We start from the raw sequence: 6808 nt of genomic DNA, 5'->3' as shown, positions 1-6808 counted from the left end.
TCTCTCTCTCTCTCTCTCTCTTTTTCTCTCTTGAAGTCTCCTATATTTCTCTCTTTATCCTTACTTTGGCTTCTGAGACGTCTGACTACTCTCCTTCTTTCTTTCTTTCCTTCCCTTCCCTTCCCTTTCCTTCCCTTCCCTTCTTCTCTCCCTCTTGTTGTTTCTTTCTCTTCCTTTCTCTATCTTTATCTTATATTCTTTCTCTTTCTAGTTGTATCTTCACCTTCCCTACACTCTTTTACAGCTGTTTCACCTTCCTAGGGCAGATGCCAGGAACTAGGTGCAACGTCACCTTTATCGTCTTCCCCTCCCCTCCCTCCCCCTTTATCCCCCACCACAACCCTCCTCCCGACCCTCCTTCCCCCGTTCTTCTTTCTTTCTTCCCTTTTTTTCATCTTATTTTATTTCTTTTCTATCGTCTCTCTTTCTCTGTTTCCTCACACTTTCTCACACACTCTATTTCTCCTCTCTTCTCTCTCGTTTTCTGCAATCTGCTCGATAAATGCAATCCAACCACCAAGGGTCGGTCGATCAGGTCGACCTCGATCTTTCCTCCTTTCTCTCTTTCTCTCTCTCTCTCTCTCTCTCTCTCTCTCTCCCTTCTTTCTCTCTGGCTCTGTCTCTTTCTCAGTTTGAACTGCATCGGTTTGTTTTTTCGTTGGGTACTTTTTTTTGTTTAAATTTGATAAACGTCTGACTTTAACAGAAAATTATATTCTTGATCTGATTAATGGGAATATTAATGAAATATCGGTGTTGTTATTGTATTACACTGAATATTCGTCGAATTTTTGAAAGCGAATCTTTGTAGAAATTTCTTTTTTTGTTTTATATCGCGTTATTCCATTCGATAAAACACGAGAGGTCGGAGGGGGGGGAGGAATTTGCGTTCGCGTTCTTGATAAAAATTGTGAAAATATAATCGTATAAATATATAAATTAGAGAGTTAACGTTAATGTAGGTCAATTTTATCTTATTACGAATTGGTAGAATGCGATTAGAAGCAAAAATGAATAGAGAAAAGATGATCTTTTTCTTTTTTTTTTTTAAATATATATTTTGATTACAATTGGTAAGATAATCAACGTGTGGAATTATAAAAAGAAGGAACATTCTTTCTTTTTTATGTAATTTAAACGCGCGTGCCCACACACACACACACACACACACACACACACACACATACGTACACATACACATACAGATGGAATAGAGAGAAGAATAATTATTACCATTTTTTTTCTCTCTCTTTTTCTGTTTCTTTTTTTTCTTTTCTTTTTTTTTAACTGGCTTATATGACTTATGCTAGTTTTTCTTGGACACTTTATACTTAGTAGACAATGACGAGTTAACACGTTGATTGCCTTAGGGTGTGACACCAGTTACTGACACTTCATTCTTTAGTCTCTTTGTGTTACAAACGTTTAGAAATATTTCTTCACTGCTTTCTAATTAAATGTAAATTATGAACAGAATTTACGATCAAAGAAAAAAAAAGAAAAAAAAAAGAAAGAAAGAAAGGAAAAGAAAAAGAAAAAGAAATAGAAAAAAAGATACGAAACGCGTTTACCATGAAAATACGTGAAAACGACCAATAACACTGTTTACCATGAAAATGATTTTTCGATCATACGGATCGTATATGGATGAAATTTCTTTTTCTTTCATACCTATATATGCAAATAAATAATGATACAAAATAATAAAAGTAATATTTAACAAACAAAAAAGAAAAATAAAAAAACAATTAAAAAAATATGTAATCGATATTTCGAAGTACCGAAATTCGTGGATAAAAAACAAAGGAATTTTTCGAGATACATTTGAAATTTTTTCGATGAACGAAGAAATAATTAAAAAGAAAATATCATTCATTTCTTCTCGTTTTTTTTTTCTCTTTTTTTAATTATTACTTTTTTTTTTTTTTTTTTATTCCTTAACGATTTTAATAATCATCCTAATTTCGCTTAATTAAATTCAATCGAAAGTTCAACGTTGGAAGAAAGAAAGTTTCGTCGTTTCAATAATATTTCTTTTTTATTTCTTCTTTCTTCTCAATCTATCTCTTTCTCTTTTCTCTTTTCTTTACTTGTTTTTCATTCTCGTATTATTATTATTATTATTATTATTATTATTATTATTATTATATGACACTCGGTAGAATAAAAATCCTGAAGTCGTAAAAAAGTAACGTTTGCGGAAGTTGATAAAAAATTTAAATGTCCAACTTTTTATGAATCACGTTAGATACTCTCACTTAGACGACGAATAAAAAACCACGTTAAAAAATAAATATCCGTAAGGAATAAAAGAGAAAGAAAGAGAGAGAGAGAGAGAGGCCGAGCAAAAAAGGGAAACAAAAATATTTAAGCGTATTTTATAATCATCAAAATTCAACCCTCACATTTTTTTTATAAACATTATTAACCAATCCCACTTCACGATTACTTCCTATTTAGAATAATTCGAAATATTTTTTCGTTACATTTTTAAAAAAATATTTTAATCCCGTTAACATCAATTATTATATATCTATTCGTATATATTTATATTATTTATTATATATTATATATAATAAATTAATAATATAAATAATATATATGTAAATATATATAATATATTTATTATATATTATTATATATTATATTATTTATATTATCGGAACATATAGGATATAAAATCATACAGGAATGATATTGTTGAATTTATTTTTAGAAATATAATTCTCAAGCTGTATAATATAATAATATATACAACATATATATATATAACTCTTTCTCCGAGTAAAAAGAAAAAAATAGAAAATAAAAGAAATAGAAATATTTCTTTACAATGACTTATCATTTCTTTATCTCCTCGAGATATGGTAGTTTGAAAGGACAACGGCTATTGTCGAGACACCAGATAGGATTCACGTAATGAAGATTAATCTTGGTTGGCCAGCCAAACTACCACCATCAGCAGTACTCCAACGGCACCCTGCTAGTATTCATAAATCAATCATGCACATCCGATTATCATTCAAATCGGACTCGATCCTCTCCAATGGGCACCTACACTCTATACGTATCCATACACACACATACATCCAGATACACATGTATACAAACATTAGATTGTATTAGTATTGGTATACTGTGTGTTGGTGCATAGTTCGTCGTGTAGTTGCGCAGAATCGACAAATCGACCACAATCGATTGGTCATGTGGGCCGACACTGATTATATCCAACTTCAATTCTTATTATATTATTATTATTATTATTCTTCTTCTTCCTTTCTTCTTTTCATTTTGTTTATATCATATAAGGGCTATCAATCTTGTTATTTGAAAGATATCTCTCGTATTCCGGATTGTTATTAGAAATTATTCCTTTCGTGTTAGATCATCATAGTATTTAACATACTAATTTAACACACTAATGTAATTATAATTTTTTACATATTATACATATTATAATTTAACACACTAATTTGTATTTTATATTTTTCTTTTTTTTTCTTTTTTCTTTCAGAGAATAATTTTCATATTTTTTATTATTATTATTCCACGTAATTATTATTAACCTAGCGCGTATTTTAATATTTGTTTTTTTTAATGTAAATTATATAATCGACACTGACGAAAGATATTATATAAATATTATGTCAACAAATTATTTACTCGCCTTCTCGTATTTGTTTTTTTTCTTTTTTCTTTTTTTTTTTCTTTTTTTTTTAAATCATCAACCAACCACGAACACTAATAATACTTTGCGTTTCGTTTTATTTTATACGAAAATAAAGAAATCGTCATAGATCATTTTTATTCTTATTCGTTGTTTGTATTTTTTTTTCTTCCGACTTACTTTGTCTTCTTAAAAAATAATAAATATACGTTTCTTTATCTTATATTATAATTAATTATTAATCTTTTTCTTTTTATATATTTACATTTTATTATTATTATTAAAATCATTAATTTGCACAATGATGCATGATATTTTATTGGTCAATAGTAATTCATTTCTCAATGCGATTGTCGCGGGAAGATTCAATGAATCCGCAGAATATCCTCCCTTTCTCTCTCTCTCTCTCTCTCTCTCTCTCTCTTTCGTTTCAACCCATTGACCGCAAACAGTGCGATCTATTTAATATGATAATCGACGATTTGTGTGTGCATACTTGCGATATCGTCCCAACCGAGGACGTGAAAACCGGTTCTTCATTGGTCCGATACAAACAGGAAATATATAGAGAAGATATGATTTATAAATGAACAGAAACAACTAAAAAAATAAAAATACGAAAGGATTTGTCAAAAGGGAATATTATCTTTTAAACGCGTTAAACACGACCCTCATCAATATTATCTTTCCAATTGACTCTACGAGGAGATTTAAAAAAATATAAATGAGAAAAAGAACAGAAAAAGAAAAGGAAAAATCATTAATTGTAAATGTTTCGACCTGTTTCTCGCACTTTTTGTCTCTCTCTCTCTCTTTCTCCCATGACAAAAAAGGCAAAAAGAAACGAAGAAAAAAAATAAATTACACTACGTTGTAATACGAGTAATGCGAATTTTTAATTATCCATGGTAAAAATATTATCTAAAATATAAAAATAAGGAAATAATAATACAAAATCATTATTTCGTATGATATATTATGATGTATTATATATTATATAATTATTATATTATTATGATGTTTTATATTATATATATAATATAAATTATGATATATTTTTGTAATAATATAAAAAACCCTGACAACAACTCTGACACGTAAAGGTTATGTATCGTTTTGCAAAATTTAATCAGTTGCATTGAAAATTAGTCTTTCTCTTTTGTTTTATTTTTTTTTTTCAACATAAATCAACGAACGATCGATTATACTTTCAATAATAATTTTTAGATCGATCAGAAGTCTACGAGTACAATTGTATTTCGTTAATTTTAATCCGATGGAGAATAATCCGAAATAGCTAAAAGGAAGTTGACGAAGTTATTTTCATCGTTGATTTACACAGATTCGCATAAGTAATATTAATTACGATTTGTTGTTAGAGAGATCGCAACAATCGTAATCGTAAGAAAACGACGATTGCCTTGGCATTTATCTCGAAATGGATACACGTGTCAAACAATGGGCAACGTTTAATGAGTCGCGGAGTAATAAGTATCGACTAGGAATTATCTTTCCCCGCCTCCCCCTGCCACCCCCTCGGCCACCACCTTCTCCTCTCCCCCGCCCCTCCCACAGACCATCTTACTCACTAACACATTCTCTTTTTCAAACTTAAAAGTCGTACGTGTGTTGTTAGTTGATTTCGTCATCTCTTTAAACAAATACACACACATATGCATAAATATATATGCTTTTAATATAGGGATGTGCATGTATTTGTATATATAAATGTGAGTAGAGTTAAGTCAAACGAGAAAAATTCTCTCGCGTGAAAATATTATACGACTGCAAAACCATTTGTCCTATTCTTTTCTCTCTCTCTCTCTCTCTCTCTTTCTCTCTAAGCATTCCAGGAGTGTAATTTTGAGATCAAAATTTACGCACGAGTACGTAATATGTTTTACACTTGACTACATATACATATATATATATTGGGCATTAGAATTTCGTTGGTTTTGCAAATATCTTGTCGCAATATTTTATTTCGTGTTTACTGCATTTTCTATCCTTTCTCTCTCTCTCTCTCTCTGCCTTTCTTTCTTTTTCGCAAATACTACAAATATTCCCTATTTACCTCTCCCTTTTCTTTTTTTTCATTCTTTTTGGTTATAATTTATTTCAACGTTATTGCAAGATTACAAGAAGAAGAAGAAAATAAGAAAATAAGAAAATAGGTGAAACTTGTGAGAGAAATAAAGGAGGAAAAATAAATAAAACTTTGGCGTTAGAAAAGAAAGAAGAAAAAGGAGGGGGTGGATCGAAGAGACGAGGAGGGTTGGATGGAGTGGGAGTTGGGGGTTAGGGGGGGTGATGAAACGGATTCTGAAAGAAAATGCGGTCACGGTGCTGCGAAACAATAGTTCGTTACAGACGGACAAACGGTCAGAAAAAGGAGGTGTAGTATTGAAGGGTGAAGGATGGGGGGGGGTGGGTGGTGTGCAAAAGTGGGTTTAAAAAGAACGGCATAGTCCTTTAACGACATGTGCAACATTAAAAGCGATTTTTCTTTTTTTTACTTTTTTTCTCTCTCTTTTTCTTTTTCTTTAATTTTTTTTCTCTTTTTTCTTTCTTTCTCTTTTTTTTTTTTTTTCTATCTTTTAACGGCGGCGTAAGGGCGTGGGTGTCGGAAGCCTCGAGAATTTATACTCTCTCGAAATGTCAAACGTTGAGAGAGAGAAAGAGAGAGGATAAAAACGTCATCATCGAATGCAATTCTAATTGTTTTCCCCCCACTCCTCTGTATTTTTTTTCTTTTTTTTTTCTTAATCTCGCTTTCTTACTCGTTTCTTTTACATTTTCTCGTATAAATATATAAGTAATATGTAGATAATAATATATGCTATATTCGTACTGCGAGATGATGATCAAAAATAATTGTTTTTATTTTTTTTTTTTTTTTTTTTTTTCATAAATTTTCTTTTATCTAACATTAGTCTAATTTAATTATTATCAACACATTTTGTATTTCAAGTTTTATATATAAATATATTAATTGTATGCACACAAATAATTGGGACAGTTGATAGAATTATCAAAAAGAAAATATAATTTATTGCGTGTGTGTATGTGTGTGTGGGTGGGTGGGATATCATATAAATTATAAAATTACATTAACATTATACAATTATTGGTACACTCATA

The 6808-nt window shown here is 30.1% G+C and overlaps 1 protein-coding gene across 4 annotated transcripts in view; it reads left to right on the top strand.

Annotated features, from left to right (window-relative positions):
• Positions 1 to 6808, top strand: part of LOC122517523 (protein gustavus) — a gene marked incomplete in the record, with an annotated part of 197359 nt that overhangs the window by 97968 nt on the left and 92583 nt on the right.

This window comes from Polistes fuscatus, unplaced genomic scaffold (genome assembly GCF_010416935.1).
Source record: "Polistes fuscatus isolate 324 unplaced genomic scaffold, CU_Pfus_HIC Scaffold1, whole genome shotgun sequence".
Lineage (NCBI taxonomy): Eukaryota > Metazoa > Arthropoda > Insecta > Hymenoptera > Vespidae > Polistes > Polistes fuscatus.
The sequence above is the reverse complement of the archived record's forward strand: the minus strand, read 5'-3'. Positions and strand labels throughout refer to the sequence as shown.